Source organism: Acomys russatus, chromosome 10, assembly GCF_903995435.1.
Source record: "Acomys russatus chromosome 10, mAcoRus1.1, whole genome shotgun sequence".
Taxonomy (NCBI): domain Eukaryota; kingdom Metazoa; phylum Chordata; class Mammalia; order Rodentia; family Muridae; genus Acomys; species Acomys russatus.
The window spans coordinates 11,972,093-11,990,322 of record NC_067146.1 but is presented as its reverse complement, the minus strand read 5'-3'; the positions used below and the strand labels follow the sequence as shown (position 1 = coordinate 11,990,322).

Genomic DNA, 18,230 nt, shown 5'->3' with positions numbered 1-18,230 from the left:
TCTTAGCACTTGGGGGGAGTAGGGGGTGAAGGAGGTGACACACACCTGTCATCTTAGCACTTGGGGGGGTATAGGGGGTGAAGGATGTGACACATACCTGTCATCTTAGCACTTGAGGGGGGTAGGGAGTGAAGGAGGTGGCACATACCTGTCATCTTAGCACTTGGGGGGGATAGGGGGTGAAGGAGGTGGCACATACCTGTCATCTTAGCACTTGGGGGGGATAGGGAGTGAAGGAGGTGGCACATACCTGTCATCTTAGCACTTGGGGGGGTAGGGGGTGAAGGAGGTGACACATACCTGTCATCTTAGCACTTGGGGGGTGGGGGGGTGAAAAAGGTGGCACATACCTGTCATCTTAGTACTTGGGGGGGTGAAAGAGGTGGCACACTGTCATCTTAGCACTTGGGGGGGGTTGGGGGGTGAAAGAGATGGCACATACCTGCCATCTTAGCACTTGGGGGGTGGGGGTGAAGGAGGTGGCACACTCATTTTAGCACTTGGGGGGTGAAAGCAGAAGGATCATGAGTTCAAAGGCAGCTTGGACTTCACCGTGAGCTCAAGGCCAACCTGGGCTACATAGCAAGACCCTGTTTCAAACAAACTACTGAACGTTAGACAGAGTTCCAAGTCTTGGGGACAGCCTTCGGCTATGGCTTCTGCATGCTTGTTTTCACCTGCTGAGACCGGCCATGTGTTGAATTGCCTTGTGACACCTGGAAAATGTGTTCCACCGAGCCACATCTGAGTGTTGACAGGTTGCCGTGATGGAATATCCAGGTGTGAATTGCAGCCCGCTCCTGTGAGTGTTCTAAGATACAGTGCCTGTACCACCCTGCTCTGACTCAGCTGCATGTGTCAGGGCAAGGCTATGTATGCTCTCAGTACTGTCATCTACCAAGCAGTGTCATCCCCATCTTCCCTGCCCCCCCCCCCACTGAGGTGTTACCTACAGCACCCCTGAAGGTGACAAGCCCCAAGCACAAGGTACCTCAAGCCCTAGGTAGCCTCCAGAGCAGTCCTTCAGGGAGCATGCTCTTCCCTGGAACCCCGTCTTCACACCTCAGACTGGCCTCCCCAGCCAGTGTAGCCTGCAGTGCTCCTTGGGAAAACACCAACAACCAGAGGAAGGGCACTGATGGTGCATCCAGCCAACTGCAGGGTGTACTTACCCAGCCTCTGAGGAGTCTGAGGAGGCAGCCATGTGAGGGCACATTATCAAGGGGCTCAGAGCCACTGAGAACTCTTAGGTGGGGAGGCTGAGTTTCAACAGTGGCTTCTTCCTCTACAGCTCACTGTGGAAGAAGGGTGCAGGCCGTTTCCTTGCAGCGCTTTTCTGAGGCACCTCCTGAGTGTCCGTGCCCCCCCCCCCCACCATTTCTTTGCTACTCTTTCTTGAGGACACACCAAGTAAGGCAGAGGTCGTCCATCCCATTGAGTGGGGAGCTGCCTATGCCCCCAGCAGGGTTGCTCTCCCAGGTCTAGGCACCTGGGCTCCCTTTCCATGACCCCTAGAAAAAGTTAAGGCCTCTAGGTACCACCAAAGCTCTCCTTGACTGCCCCACTGGGTGGTGCCTGCTGGGGGGCTGTCTCTGCCCATCGTCCCTTCACAGGATGAAGCTCTTGGCTTTCCTCTGGAGAGCAAGGTGGGTCCTGGAAAGAGAGTCCCAAGTCCTATAGGATGAGAACAAGACAAACTTCATGTCTACTAATGTTCTTGCTTTTGGACTTCCACGTGTTTCCAGGGGGGAGCCTGCTGAGGTGGCCCTTCTTGAAGAGTCAATGCTAGACCTTTGGACCCAGAATAGGAAAAGAGGGAGCTGGATCAGAGGTAGAGAATAGAATTTGAGAAGCTAATTCTTCTTCTTCTTCTTCTTCTTCTTCTTCTTCTTCTTCTTCTTCTTCTTCTTCTTCTTCTTCTTCTTCTTCTTCGCTCTTCTTTCGTCTTCTTCTTCTTCTTCTTCTTCCTCCTCCTCTCCTCCTCCTCCTCCTCCTCCTCCTCCTCCTCCTCTTCCTCCTTCCTCTTCTTTCAGAGGTAGAGAGTAGGATTTGAGAAGCTAATTCTTCTTCTTCTTTCTCCTCCTTCTCCTCCTCTTCCTCCTTTTCTCTCTCCTCCTTCCTTCTTCCTCCCCCCACTGTTTGTTTGTTTTTTAAAAAGATTTATTATGTATACAGTATGAATCAGATCACATTATAGATGGTTGTGAGCCACCATGTGGTTGCTGGGAATTGAACTCAGGACCTCTGGAAGAGCAGACAGTGCTCTTAACCGCTGAGTCATCTCTCCAGGCCCCACTGCTTGTTTTTGAGACAGAATCTCACTTTGTTGCCCAAGGCAACGTTGACTGACTGATCTTCCTCTCAACCTCCCCATTTCTGCGATTACAGACATGGACCACCATGCTATCATCCAGAGATATTTTAGATATCTATTCTAGGGCTTAATTTTTATGGGAAGTAACTTTTTGTACCCTTGAATCCCAACAGGGTGTTGTGGCTCACTCTTCCCTTGGCAGGCCTAGGTAGTGCCATCCATTTCCTGTCTGCTCTGGCAAGATTATGGTACGAGACAGCGGTGGCTTCCTTGTTAGAGTCACTGATCCTGTTTTGGGATCTATTAGTCTACTTATTAAAACCTGAAGCCCACACACACCCACACCAAAGTCATCCAGGGCCTTGTTTGGCTTTGAAGACTTGTGGCCCTTCCAAAGCCCTGCTACATAGGGACCCCAGACGAGGTACAGCACTGGGGCCCTTCCCTGACAGACTGATGCCTTCACTTCTGCAGGGCTGGAAGAAGAAACAGCAGGGAGAGGCTGAGGAGGGCCGCTACTGAGCATAGGTTACATAGCCAGGCTCTCTAGTGCCCTACGAACACCTTGAAGATGTCTGGATGGGTGTTCTGCCCACACAGCTACCTGTAGTTGGCCAGCCACACCCCCTTCACTCTGATCTGCCCAGAGGCACCCTGTGAAATTTCATAATTAGCAATGACAGTCCACCCCAGGCTGGTCACCCCTTTTGTGGGTGGTGCTAGTTGGCAGCTGTAGGCATGTAGGCTGTGGAAGAGACACCCCCTAATTCTATCAGTGCCTGCTAGGCTCTTAGAGTTTCTCCAGGCCTTCTGTGATGTCACCATTTTCTTTCAGCGAGCGGCTTAACACAGGCTGCACATACGGCAAACTGCATTAGTGGCTGGGGATATGGCTCAGCATACTTAGCCTGCATGAGGTCCTGGCTTTGATCTCTGGCACCAGAACAAAAACAACAACAGAACCACACAGGACACTAGAAGCCAAGAAAGAAAAGAAGACAAAAAGCCAAGTGTCTGCTATTGTGAATTGTTAAAGTGTTTGGGGAACGATCTCCCCACAAAACAGCCAAGAATAACGAAGCACACTGAAGGATGTACACACCTAACCACAGGCTTTGAAGGACAGAGAAGTGGGCTAATCAGAGGACACAGTACCGATCCGAGAGTGTTAGCAAGTGAAGATGGCAGTGACTTAAGGAGATGTTTACTGCTGTGGAAGATGGGCCCCACCCTGCAAGTGTACCCCAGGAAGCAGGAACCTCCACTGTCGGGTATGAGCTCAGCTGGCTGTGGCCACCACGTGGCTTAGGCCTGAATGTGCTGATGTTACCTGGGATCTTGTGGTAAAGTGCTGCGGGGGGGGGGGGGGTGGGGGGATGGGGGGGGGTACGCTCACACTAGAGGTGCTCCAGAGTGGGCCCCGAGCTACGTGCCCATAGGTCTGTAGCTGACTGCTCTGTAGGTGGAGCTGCCGGGTGCCCTTGAGAACTGTAACCAGAGCTCTCCCAAACCCACAGTAGCCACTCCATGTAAGGTACCATCCACAGGAGCAGCAGCCAGGCCACACTACACTGCCCTCATGCCACATTACCTCAACCCCCAAACCCACCCACCTCCACAAACCACATATGTAACGTGCCACACCCCTTACAAACTACACACACACCACACACCCCACAAGCCACACATATTTCATACTACCTTTACAAACCACACACACCTTATTCCATCCCCAAAACCCACACATATCTCATAGCATGCCTCACAAGCCTCCTATATTGCTTTCCCAAGACTGCAGTGGCTCTTTCCTTTTCTGGGGCCAGATAGGATAGAGGTGCGCATACACACACACACACACACACACACACACTCAACCCACCCCCTCCCCAGCCACTGCAATAGAGAAACACACTACATATAACATGCACAGCTTCCCACCACACGTGCAAATTCACTGCACCCACATAAGCAAAGTGTACCAGGAGCTGATTTAGCCCTGGCCTGGGCGTGAATCTTAGGATCTGTGACTCGAGACCACCATGATTGCCATCCCTTCAGTGAGTTATCGAGTAGGAAGGGGGCCTGACGGGGGCTCACTCCATGTTTGCCTCCCTCGGGCTGTTTAGTCACCAGCAGCCCTGTTGTTACTGCTCCTCCTCCTACCTCAGCGCTGAGAGTTATTGATCTCATTTTCAGACGGAGAAGATGGATGCAGGGAAGCAGCGATGAGCCAGAGGTGACGCAGCCAGGCCCTGGGCAGCTTCAGCATTCAATAAATCTACTGGCTGACTCACAGGCCAGGAGGGACACTGAAGCAGCCATATTCTTCCTCCTACACTGGTTCGGCGGCAGGGCAGGGGGCCTGACCAAGACCACAGTGGCTCTTCCCTTTTCTGGGGCCAGATAGGATAGAGATGCATGCGCGTGCATGCGCACGCGTGCACGCGCACACACACACACACACACACACACACACACACACACACACACACACACTCTTTCCTGAGTACCTGGCTCCTCTCCTCCCTACCCCAGCTGCTCTGGGAGGACAAGAACAAACTTAGTGTCACCAAAGGGCACCTCTCTGGCCCCTCTGTGTGGCTACACAGGCTACACTTAGATTGTAAGGCCAGAGTAGCCACTTGCATCCAAAGAGTAGCTCAGGGGTCAGGGAGATGGTGCAGTCAGTAAAGTACACACAAGGACCTAAGTTTGATTCCCCAGGCCCCACAAGAAACAAACAACTGGGTGTAGCCAGCCATAGTGGCTCACTCCTTTAATGGAGGCAGAGGCAGGAGGATTTCTGTGAGTTTGGGGCCAGCCTGGTCTACAAAGTGAGTCCAGGACAGCCAAGGCTACACCCTGTCTACAACAACAATAACAACAACAACAACACACACACACGCGCGCAACTATAAGCCTCTATACTGCCCCTTGTCCCTGTCACTGCTTTCAGGGCTCTCCAGAGCTCAGTGGAACGCCTGTCCAAATTCCTTGTGAGGAAGGAAGAGAGAAGAGCCAGCTCTGAAAAGCACGGTCAAGGGGTCACAGTGAGTCTTCCGTGCCATCTCACCCCAACTCCTTGCTCTGGAGCCAAGGTAGTTAGGGTTCTTCTGCCTGTCATGCCCCATGTCATGAGCTACTGGCCATCACAGCTGCTTCTGGGTCTCCCTCACCAGAGCAACAGAGTCGGAATGCCTCAGGGCCAGTCAGAAGAGAACCTTTGCACTTCAGGTTGAGGGGCTACCTGGTGTCTGCCCATTCTCCACAGGGTAGCAGCTGGCTCTGGGCTTTGTCCTCCTCAGGAGATCCCCAGAGAAGGTAGTCCTGTGAGGGAGCCAGGCCCTGTCAACCTCCGTTTTCCTCACAGCTTAAAGGTCTCTGGAAACTACAGGTCTTGTTGTAGTGTAGGGTGAAAAGTGGGAGGGTGGACGGGCACTGGGGTGAAGTAAAGCTCCCTAAGTTGGGGCCTGCTCAGAAGACACAGGGAGCACACTGTACCCAGAGGCAGAGATAGTAGGCAGCTCTGGACCCAGGCCAGGAGCAGGTGGTCATTAGAAGCCAGACTCCTAGCCCATCCTCGAGAGGCCCCGCAGGAGCTCTGGCCCCTTTCCCTCTGCCAGCTGCGCAGCCTGGCATGGAGTCCTACCCAGGAGGGCCTGCTGCGCATGCAGCTGCCCAGGGGACTGGATACATGACTCGTTCTCCCACTTGCTAATCATTGCCCTGTCCTCTGCCTGGCTTCTTGCACAGCCTGCCCGCCCCTGGAGGAAAGCGTGCCCATCTGACACCTTACTCGCCTGTCCCCAGCTCCCCTGGCACATTCATCTGCCCCTTCTGTGCAACCTCCGTGGACAGCTTGTCACCTGATGCTCTTGTTTGCATTGTTCTATCCAGTTCCCTCAGGGATGAGTCCTTCCCAGGATTCCTCTTGAGGGAGACAAGGATGGGCAGGCCAGAGCAGTCTAACCCAAGTTGGCAATGGGAGGTCCTGGGAGTATTAGATAAGCCTGCAGTGGGTACCATGGAGCCAGCCAGGGGGAGGGAAGGGAAAGAGAAAGTGACATGGCTGACTTCTGGTAGATAGGCCTCGGATGCCAGTGCCCAACAAGGGCACTCCACTCCCTCTGGGATTCTGCCAAGTGAGGCAGTTAATCGCCTTGCTCTCTAGCCACTTCTAAGCTTTTCTGAGCCATAACAAGATGGGGAAATTTCTCAACTAAAAGCTAAAGCAGTGAAAAAAGCCAACGCTATGATGTGTGTTCTCTTTTTCCCTTCCTTCCTTCCTTTTTTTCGTTCTTTTTGATTTTTCAAGACAGGGTTTCTCTGTGTAGCCCTGGCTGTCCTGGACTCAATTTATAGATCAGGTTGGCCTTGAACTTAGAGATCTACTTGTTTCTGCCTCTCGGAGTGCTGGGATTACAGGTGTGCATCACTGCGTCCAGCTGTGTGTGTTCTTTCATAAGTATGAACAGAGGCTGTCTTAGGACAAGTAGAGTTTGGTTTCGCATGCCTGCCACTTGAGCAGGCATATGGGACCCTGCCCTTGGGAGGGGCTCCGAATGGTTTAATGCTCCACTGTGGCTGACTTGAAATTCTACAAGGAGCCCCACTTTTAAAATGTTGCTCCAAGTCCTGTACATTACATAGCTGATGTGACTCAGAATACTTAGAGCATTGGTCATTAGCAAACACTATGGACATATCTGCAGTGGTTTTACTAAAAAACAAATTGACCTCTGGATGACAGAGGCATTGGCCATTTCCTTATTTCCAGTGCCTGAGGAAGGCAGAGTGAGCTTCGTAGAACAGTGCTCGGTGAGAATGGGGCCTGACTGATCTTGCATCCACAGAACTCACCATCCCTGAAAACCAGGCACCATCAGAGCTCTGTGGACACATTCAGACATACCCCTTAGTGGCAGACTATGCCATCTGGTATCTATCCCTTCACAGTGTGAGGGCCAGTAGCTGGCCATGGCATGGCCATGAAAACAGAAATATTCCTCAGACTGTCTTGCACCTAGATATGTCCATGTGATGGAGTAGTGGTCAATAGGACGTGTGTGGAAATAACTGCCTCCATCAAGACTTTAACAACCACCTGACAGCCAGGTGTGGTGGTGCACGCCTTTAATCCCAACATTCAGGGAGGCAGAGGCAGGTGGATCTCTGTGAGTTCAGGCCAACCAAACGGCTACACAGAGAAACTCTGTCTTGAAAAAACAAAACGAAACAAAACAGACTATCATTTTAGAAACTCTGCTACGAATAACTTTTTGTGAATAAAATCTAAGAACTACTACCTGTCTTTAAATTTCTCTTTCTTCTTATAAAAATAGAAGTATCAAAAATGATAGACCGGTTTTGGTTAAATATTGTTAATACATTCTCTGTATTTTAAAAAATAATTTATGTTTTTATTTTCTGTGCATTGCTGTTTGCCTGCATGTATGTCTGTGTGAGAGTATCAGATTTTGGAGTTACAGACAGTTGCGAGCTGCCATGTGGGTGCTGGGAATTGAACCCAGGTCCTTAACCTGGGCTCTTAACCACTGAGCCATCTCTCCAGCCCTCATTCTCTATGCTTAATTTTAACTTTATAACAGATTACAGAAAGATGCTTATGAAACAAATATATCATTTTTTTAAGTATGCGTCTTCAAACAATAGACTTCTAAGTATATAAACAACTTTATAATAAAATAGAGTTTCCAAAGACATCCCATAAAAAATTCTAAATCTGTGCATGGTGGCACATACTTTTAATCCCAGCATTTGGGAGACAGAGGCAGGTAGATCTCTGAATTTGAGGCCAGCCTGGTCTACAGAGCAAGTTCCAAGACAGCCAGGCCTACACAGAAAAACTTTCTTGAAAAACAAAACAATTTTTTTTCTTTTGGTTTTTTGAAACAGGGTTTCTCTGTGTAGCCTTGGTTGTCCTGGACTCGCTTTGTAGACCAGGCTGGCCTCGAACTCACAGAGATCTGCCTGCTTCTGCCTCCTGAGTTCTGGGATTATGGCCATGCCCCACCATGCCCAGCTAACAAAAAATAAAATAAAATAAATAAAACAAATTCTTTTTTTTTTTTTTTCCTTTCCAAGATGAGGTTTCTCTGTGTAGCCTTGGCCATCCTGGACTCACTTTGTAGACCAGGCTGGCCTTGAACTCACAGCGATCCGCCTGCCTCTGCCTACAGAGTGCTGGGATTAAAGGCGTGCGCCACCACGCCCGGCAATAAAACAGATTCTTAAAAAAAAAAAAAAAAGTAATATACCAGGGCTGGAGAGATGGCTCAGAGGTTAAGAGCACTGTTCTTCCAAAAGTCCTGAGTTCAATTCCCAGCAACCACATGGTGACTCACAACCACCTATAATGAGATCTGGTGCCCTCTTTTAGAGTGCAGGCACTCATATGGGCAGAATAGTGAACAAATAATAAATCTTTTTTTTTTTTTTTAAGTAATATACTTCTGCTGGGCATGGTGGTGCACACCTTTAATCCCAGCACTCTGTAGGCAGAGGCAGGAGGATCGCTGTGAGTTCAAGACCAGCCTGGTCTACAAAGCGAGTCCAGGACAGCCAAGGCTACACAGAAAAACCCTGTCTCAAAAAACAAACAAATAAACAAACAAGCAAAAAAGTAATATACTTCTGAAAAGCACTTAAAAATGAAGACCCAAACCCCTCCATATTCCTACTTGGGCCAATTAGTTTAAAGTTGTATATTTTCTCCTATTATAGGCATAGTTTTCCACAATTACAGTCACTTCTGTCTCGCACGTCATCATCCTATAGGCTTTTCAAAGTTGTAGAGGCACTAGCAGGTCATTCTGTATGCACTGACATCTCTCAGGGAGACCCAAGCTGACCTGCTGTAACTCTCTGACTCCTCCCTGAATGCTAGGATGGGTTTGAATAGTGACGCCAATGAGGGAAAGAGAGTACCTCAGTCTTCGTTACGGTCTTAGCACGAATCGTATACTGTGGCTAGGACTGGAGGCACAGGTCTAGAATCCCAGGGACTTGAGAGGGTGGAGCAGGAAAATTGTGAGTCTCAGGTCAGGTTGTGTTAATTTAGCAAGGCTCTCAAATTTTAAGAAGGTGTGGCAGGACACAGGAGCTGTGGCTTACTGCTAGGCTGCTGTCTGGCACGTGCACACCCGCATTGGATTCCTGGTACTGCAAAAATAATTCAAAAGTAAGTAACAAAATGAACCCACACAATGAATACTGTTAGATAGAACTATTTTTTTCCCTGCTGATTATATTTTTAGAATAAATTTCCCTGCTATCAATGAATCATTTTTGGCATGGCATATTATAGCAGATTGTATTTTCTAATGATGGCCACACAGATGCTCATGTGCCTATGTGTTTGGTGAATAAAATCTATCTTCAAGGTTAGCCACATGTAATGTGGGACATTCCTCGACCAAGTGCTAGAGGGCTGGGCTCCTCCCCTTCAGGCTTACTGTAGCTTCCTGGGCAGAAACAGCAGAAGAAATGCTGCTGTGTCCCTCACCTCCTTCTCTCAGGGCAGCTGTCTCTGAATTTCAGCCACCATGCTATGAGGAAGACCAGGTGGCACATGGAGGCTGGGTGCGGGCACTGTGCTAACGTTCCTCCTGTTACAGCCCTTATAGCCGGGTGTGGTGGCGCACGCCTTTAATCCCAGCACTGGGGAGGCAGAGGCAGGCGGATCGCTGTGAGTTCGAGGCCAGCCTGGTCTACAAAGTGAGTCCAGGATGGCCAAGGCTACACAGAGAAACCCTGTCTCGAAAAACCAAAAAAAAAAAAAACCTGTTACAGCCCTTGTAACGGTTGTGACCCCAAGTGCACAACCTTTACGTTCCTTCTCTTCCAAGGCCAGATACTGTGGAATAGAAAGGAGCTACCGCTGACACTGGGAGACATGCCAACCAGCCAGTGTTTGGGGTGATTTCTTCCTCAGCTGGATTGACTGGACTGCACGTGCAGGTGCACTTTTGTACTGGCTGCCCAGCCAGCAGCTGCAGAGGAGTGTGGCATACTTTTCAGGGGCAGGTTTTTTACAGATCTTTCTTTACATCTACACTTCACTCCTTGAGTGGTAATCATTTTATTGTTACTCACAGTGCTTTAGCAGGGTCTATAGTTGGCACTCTGTGTGTGTACATTTGTTGAAAAAAATGGAACTAGACTGTGCATTTGTAAGGCTATGACAAGGTCAGGCAGAGGCAGGCAGATCTCTGAGTTTGAGGCTAGCCTGGGCTACAGATTAAGTTCTGGAACAGCCGGGACTACACAGACAAAGCCAGACTTGATTTATTTTTGTTTTTGTTGGTTTTTCAAGACAGGGTTTCTCTGTATTAGCTGTGGCTATCCTAGACTCACTTTGTAGACCAGGCTGGCCTCCAACTCACAGTGATTTGCCTGCCTCTGTCTCCCAAGTGCTGGGACTAAAGGCGTGCGCCACCACACCTGGCCAAACCCAGACTTGAAAAAACAAAATGAACTGGGTACTTTAATCCTAGTACTTGGAAGGCAGAGGTAGGCGGATCACTGTGAGTTCAAAGACAGCCGGTCTACAAAATGAGTCTAGGGCAGTCAGGAAATCCTGCCTCTAAAAATTAAACCAAAACTCAAACAGAGATTTTGACCAGGCCACACTGGGCTTAGTTTCTTCATCAAAGAGGCCATCTCAGAAAGCTGTGCTCTGACGTCTTCATATGCACTTTGGTGTGAGCACACACACATATCACACAGATATGTCACTTTTAAAATGCCAGTGAGAGGCCAGATGTGGTGGCACAGAGGCAGGTGGATCGCTGAGTTTGGGGCCGGCCTGGTCTACAGAGTGAGTCCAGGATAGCCAAGGCTATACAGAGAAACCCTGTCTTGAAGAACCAACCAACCAACCAACCAACCAAGCCAGTGAAGGGTGTCTCTTTCATGACTCTCCTAGGTCAGACTCTAGTTTAGCTAGGCATCCTTAGGGGAAACTCATTCAGGGCACATGGCCATGACACACTGGGACCAGAGAAGAGCGCTCCCCAGCCTCTTTGCATCTACCCTGATCTGGCACTGACTGAGATGCTGTGTGAGATGGCGTGGCTATGGCAGATATAGCTCCAGATGGTGTGTTCTTCACAGCCATCTGCAGACCTTCTCCTACCGAATCCATTTTCATAGCAGCCACTGATAGGGTAGGGGTGGGGGATAGGAGTGCAGAGTGGAGCCCTCCAGCCTTTCCTTCTACAGACCTGGACTTAGCCAACTGCCAGCTCCTTGTTTTCCTCTGCCACCCTGCCCACTGTGGAGTCAGCCCTCTGTGGTCTTCAGCACAGAAGATGTATTCACTGCAAATTCCAGCACAGGAAACTCAGTGAACTCTGCTTATGTAGTCCAGTTATTAACTCGGCAAATATTTATTGCGCACCGCACACACGTTTGCTTTTCAGACCTCGAGAACCGCAGCGTCTATGGGAGGCCTGCTTTCTCCCATTTGCTCAGGCAGTGCCTGCCAGGAGGGTCCTGAAAACAGGCACCTGCAGACGCTTACATTGACAATTTTTAAAAATTACACTTACTCATGTGTATATGTGGGGACACACGCTATGGTGCACACGCGGAAGCCAGAGGACAATTTGTGTGAGTTAGTTCTTTCCTTCTGCCTCGTTGACCTGGACTTTGTCGGGCTTGGTGGCAGGCACCTTTACCAGTGAGCCATCTCACCATCCCCTTACTGATTTTAAAACGTACTGGCAGTGAGTCAGTCAGTGAGTGAGTGGTGAGGGAAACAGATGTGACGAAGTCTGTAACACTGTCCTCAGACACAGCAAGCAGTTCAAGAAAACGAGAGTTGCTCTGGCTACACAAACATATGGTGTTAGTGTCCATTGAACTATCACATTAGGATGTGGTTTCTCCTCCAAATTTGATCCAAGCCACTCAACACAGATGGATCCAACCACTACTTTACAGTCCTTCACTCCAGGGATTTCTAAAACAGCATCAAAAAAAAAAAAAAAAAAAAAAAAAAAAAAAAAAAAAAGTTCATCAAAGAACTGGTGCAGAACAGCACCCTGAACACAGGATGGTCCGCTCATGATGGAAACCTTGCAAGCACTTCTCCAGCCACCAGGTGTGCAAGACTTCTGCAGGTCTCTCCCTTGCTAGCAGGGCATGTCCAGCCTCGGGGTGGTCTGGCTAATACCCCTCCTCTAAGACACACGGGGGGCCTTTCTTTGCAGCTAGAGTGCAGTAAACTGGTGCCTATACTTGAGCCAAAACCATCAGAACTGTTCTGGAGCTATTCATTTGAGTCACGCCTGGTTGCTGTCCCCACCAGAGCAGGCTGGCCCCTTTGAGCTTTCCCCTGTGGGACACAGCTTGTGATTTTTCCCTTGTAGTTTAGAAGTGAATTGGTGTGTGTGTGTGTGTGTGTGTGTGTGTGTAGGAACAGCCAAGGTTGGGTGTGGAAGGGACATAGAGGGCAGATGTGGCTGGGCTGTGCAGTTGAGGTGGATTGTGAATTGCTGAGGCCACTGAAGACATGCATCCAGTGATCCCAAAACAAGAATTTCCAATGCCAAGAGAGCTGGTGCTGACTGGATTCTGGCACTCTGACAGACTCTACAGTCTATTTCTTTACTAAAAGCATTGTCAGCATCTTCACTTTTAGCCCTTCCTGTCTGTCACCTTACAATCAGGTATCCCACGTGAAGCCAGGTACAGTGATATAGGTCTGTGATCCTAGCCCCATTGAGGCGGGAACATTTCAGGAGTTCATAGGAGTTATAGAACTACATAATGCTTAAAACGAAACAAAAACCAACCAACCAACAAACCCCCAAAACTAAACAGCATTGCTTTGCCTGTACAGTATCAGTCCATTCTGGCAAGCAGCTCTTTGAAACCAGACTGATTTTAGAATATTCACTTTGGGGGCTGGAGAGGTGGCTCAGTAGTTAGAGGCACTGACTGCTCTTCCAAAGGACCTGGGTTCAAATCCCAGTACCCATATGACAGCTCCCAACTTTCTGTAACTCCAACATCTGATTCTCACATGAATATACATGCAGGCAGAACACCAATGCACATAAAATAAAGGTAGGTAAATAAATAAATATTCACTTTGTTTTGGGGGTAGGACTTAACATTTATTGAGGCTGGGTCTTTCAATACAGCCCTGGTTGTTCTGGAATTTGCTATGTGGAACAGGCTGGGTGCAAGCTGCCTCCCTAGCGCTGGGATTAAAGGCATCTGGCACCCTGTTGGCTTAACTTCTATCTTTAAACTTCCTCCACGGCAATGCATGGGCTTATTGTCACATGGGCTGCTAGGAAGTATCTCTGGGGTCAGTGCTGTCCTTGTTGGTGCACTTGGGCCATGCCCATCTTGCCTGGGCCTCCTCTTCCTGACTCCATGGAACCCATCACAAGCCTCCAGTCACATAGGGTGGAAAGAAATACAATTACCACTTTCCCCCTCATCCCCCCCATCCCCGCCGCCTCTCAAACCTCTGCTCTTTTTCTGAAAACCATAGGATGCCCATTTTGTTGCTTCCCCCAGACCCTGACCTCAGTCAAACAAGGCCTCCTGGCTTCTGCCACCCAGCTAAAGTTCATGCATGGTGCTAGGAGGTTTACTGTACTGCAAAGGACTTTCAGAGGATGCTTGGATCTTCCCAGAGAAGGCACGCAGGTGCCAAATGGACTGGTTATCACTTTGTACTGGCATACTATTTATCATAGTAGCTTTATATTTGGCCACATTTAGGTATAATTAATTGGAGGAGCAGAGTTCATGGGAACCAGCACGACAAGTAAATGTCTTGAGTACGTTTCTAGAACTGAGATTCCCGAATTCACAGACAGTTGGTCATCTATATACCCACAATTGGTTTCTCAACTAGCCTCCCTTCAGAATGAAGAATAAAGGATTTCCTGGCTTCTAAAATCAATAGGTTCCGCCCCCCCCCCCCCCCCCCCCCCCCCCCCGCCCGAAACAGGGTTTCTCTGTGTAGCCTTGGCTGTCCTCGAATTCACAGTGATCTGCCTGCCTCTGCCTCCAGAGTCCTGGGATTAAAGGCCTGTGCTACCACTGTGAGGCTAATAGGGTTTTTGTTTTTGTTTTGTTTTTAAAGACAAGGTAGAGGGAGCCAGGCTGTGGTGGTGCACACCTTTAATCTCAGCACCTGGGAGAAAGAGGCAGGCAGATCTCTGTGATTTGAGGCCAGCCTGGTCTATAGAGCGAGTTTAGGAGAAATCCTGTCTTGAAAACCAAAAGAAAAAAAAAAAAAGAGGTTCATGGAAAGATTAATTGGTCTTCCAGCAAACCTTATTTCTCAATTTATTAAGCAGATCTTTAGAATTTGCCTCTAATTTTAAGAAGACAAACATGGTGTCCAGTGGCCAGAGAAAAAGGACGAGCCCTGAGCCCGAGGAAGAGCAGAAACAGGGGATCTTTGATGTCTGATGCTGGTGGAACTGCAACCATAGGCATCAAGGAGCTAAAGCTGGCAGTGAGGTCCCTGGGCTCGAGCCCGGGAGACAAGACACCAAGAAAACGATATGTGAAATTGATGAAGAAGGGACAGCAAAAATGAACTTTAGTGACTTTCTGACAGTGATGACTCAAAATGTCCGAGAAAGACACCCCAAAAGAAATCCTGGAGCCAGGCGTGGTAGCTCACACCTTTAATCCCAGCACTCGGGAGGCAGAGGCAGGCAGAGCACTGTGAGTTCAAGGCCAGCTTGATCTACAGAGTGAGTCCAGGACAAGGCTACACAGAGAAACTCTTGTCTCGAAAAACAAAACAAAACAAAACAAAATCCTGAAAGCTTTCAAGCTCTTTGATGATAAAGAAACTGGGAAAGCCAGGCGTGGTGGCGCACGCCTTTAATCCTAGCACTTGGGAGGCAGAGGCAGGCAGATCGCTTTGAGTTCGAGGCCAGCCTGGTCTACAAAGTGAGTCCAGGACAGCCAAGGCTACACAGAGAAACCCTGTCTCGAAAAACCAAAAACTGGGAAAATATTATTAAAAAATCTGAAGCGCGTGGCCCAGAAATTAGGAGAGAACTTGACTGATGATGAGCTACAGGAAGTGACAAGCTGGTGGAGATGGAGGCCGATGAGCAAGTCCTGCCTAGCACGAAGACAACCAGCCTCTGTTAAGATCAGTGGTTTTTTTTCCTTCCTTTTTTAAAAAAAAGATTTATTTTTTAATACAGTATTCTGCCCTCATGCATGCCTATACACCAGAAGAGGGCACGAGATCCCATTATAGATGGTTGTGAGCCACCATGAGGTTGCTGGGACTTGAACTCAAGACCTTTGGAAGAACAGTGCTCTTAACTTCTGAGCCATCTTTCTAGACCCCAAGATCAGGGTTTCTTTTTCTACTGCAGGCACATGTGACTAGATTTAGTGCCTGCCATTTTGTGAAGTACAGCTTTTGATAGACCCCCTCTCCTCCTCTGGGGTAACTTTAGCTGTGATCTTGAACCTGTTGACTTTTGGAAGTGTCCTTTGACATCGAGTTCTTTGTACATTTACTTGCTGACTAACTCAATAGGGCAGAGCAAGAGCTCAGAGTGGGGAAAGGGTCTGAAGTGTGACTGCACACACTCTGTGTCCCATTACTTCACACTGCTCATGAGTTCCCACACAAACACACAATGGCTTCTTAGATGTCCATGTATGCATGTCACCACAAGCAGTGGCTGCTCTGAAATGGCTCTGGTTTTTGTTACACTTGAGTACACTTTACTTTTCTAAAACTCAATGAATGCTTGCTGTGGCATTTTTATTTTTTATTTTTTGGTTTCTCTGTGTAGCCCTGGCTGTTCTGGACTCACTTTGTAGACCAGGCTGGCCTGATCCGCCTGCCTCTGCCTCCTGAGTTCTGGGATGTGCCACTACGCCTGGTGAAACCTTTCTTAATTAAAACAGAAAGAAAAAAAAATAGAAAGAGATAAAGAAAAATAAAGAAAGAAATGCAATTACTGTTATTACTGAGATGCAGTTCAGGCCTGATATGTAACCATCCTACAGACCTGGTGGGAAGCTACTCAGTGACCCGTGGCAATGTCACTGGGCCTGATCCTAGGTGGTCAGACAAGAAGACATCCTGTCCAGAAGCCTTCCTTCCAAAGAGCCTGCTAATATTCAAAGCCTTTGACACAGTCCAGAGTAGGCCAGCCAGCCTCTGCTCGGTCTTCACTGCTCTGTCTTCTCTGGGACAAAGTGGCACTGTGGCTACACCCTAGGTTGCTGAGGAAGGCCTACAGAGCACATGGAATCAGCCCTGGGATATTACTAAACAGCTTATTTTCCCACCAGTACTATGTGACACTTCTGCACTAGGAAATCCAGTGTGCCTGATTGGCCCGCCTTTCCTGGAGGGCATCTCAATCCTGAGCAGGTGTCTGTAAACAGCAGTATCCCTGGCCCAAACTAGTCACCCTCAATCCTTATGTGAAGAAGAGCTGCACAGCCATTTCCAAGTCTGATGGTAGGAAGGCTGATTGCCAAAGGACACGGATCTCATTTTCTAGAGAAAAATACTGGCTCGCTGGCATGGTTAGAACCAGGCAGCAGGTTTAATCAGTGTGTTTCACGGAGGAAGGACCGTGTAACTGGAACATTCCCAGAGAGTACAGTGGATGAGCAGAGACGTAGCAGGGAGCAGGCTGCACTGGCTAGAACCAAAAATTTGGGTGCAGAAGGCCCAGCTGGGGCCAGATTGTGGAGGGCTTTAAATGTCAGGCTAAGGAATTTATCAAGGGAATGAATCGACCAAACAGGTGTTTCTGGAAGATAAATTGGAAGAGAATGTGCAGGATGGATTGGAAAGTCTGGGAGCATGGCAACAATTACAAGGCTCTGAGATTAATTAGGCCGTTACAGCAGCCCTGTGTGAGGTGATAAGGGCGTAACAGAGAGGAGTGGTGGCTGAAACGGAAAGGGACAGCTGCAGGAGACACTGCTAAAAAAGGACTGGACTGGGGACACAGGGAGCTCAAGGAATCAAAGTCACCAGCGTTGTAAGCATGGGCGAGGAAGGGCTGTTAAAAGACCTCGGTGGTTTAGGAGATGTGGATGGCGCTGCAGACGCAGAGTCTCCAGACACCTGGCTGCAGAGGGCTGGCGGGCTCCCAGGTGCGTAACTACAGCTCAGCAGAGATGGAATACAGACTGGATTTGGAAATCAGGCTCAGAAGTGATAAGTGCATCTGTGGGAAGAACGTGCTCCCTAAGGAGACTGCAGTGAAGAAAAGGACCGAAGGCTGCCTGGCCTCTGGAGAAGAGATTTTCTACCTCAGAACCAAGTTGAGAAAAGGCCACTGTGCATTTATCTCCTTGCCATTCAGATAGCAGCTTGAAGAATATATTAGTTTGAGAAAACCAAGTGACACAGCCCTTTTGTCCCACTGGAAACTAGACTATAAATGCCTTCAGTATGCTCTAAAACAAACTTGGTTTAAGTAAGGGCTGATATCGATAAAGATAAATGTCACAGCGAACATAATCCAGATTCATGGGCCTGAGTTGAGCAATGAAAAGGAACACGTGACACATATCCTAGGGGTACCAGTAGATATTGACTCACTTTAATACAAGAAACTGCTGTATTGGAGGCTGGGGTGTAGCTCGGTGGTACGACGTCAGATACACCCTGGGTTCAATTCCTAGAAATGAAATAAAAAAACCAAAACAGAACAAAAATTGAGGCTATGTCTGTAGCATACCCTCTGTAGAATAAATTCAAATGATTTCACCAATGCAGATTATTATTATTATTATTATATTATTGTTTTACCTTTACACAAAGTTATCACTATGTTCATACTTTTTTTTTTTTTATTTTTTAATTATATTATATTATATTTTATTTTTTGAGACAGGGTTTTTCTGTGTAGTCTTGGCT

The 18,230-nt window shown here is 48.4% G+C and overlaps 1 pseudogene; it reads left to right on the top strand.

The window, feature by feature from the left end:
- Positions 1-767: 767 nt before the first annotated feature.
- LOC127194878 (centrin-2-like) lies at positions 768-17,469 on the top strand (annotated as a pseudogene).
- The last annotated feature ends 761 nt before the right edge of the window (positions 17,470-18,230 follow it).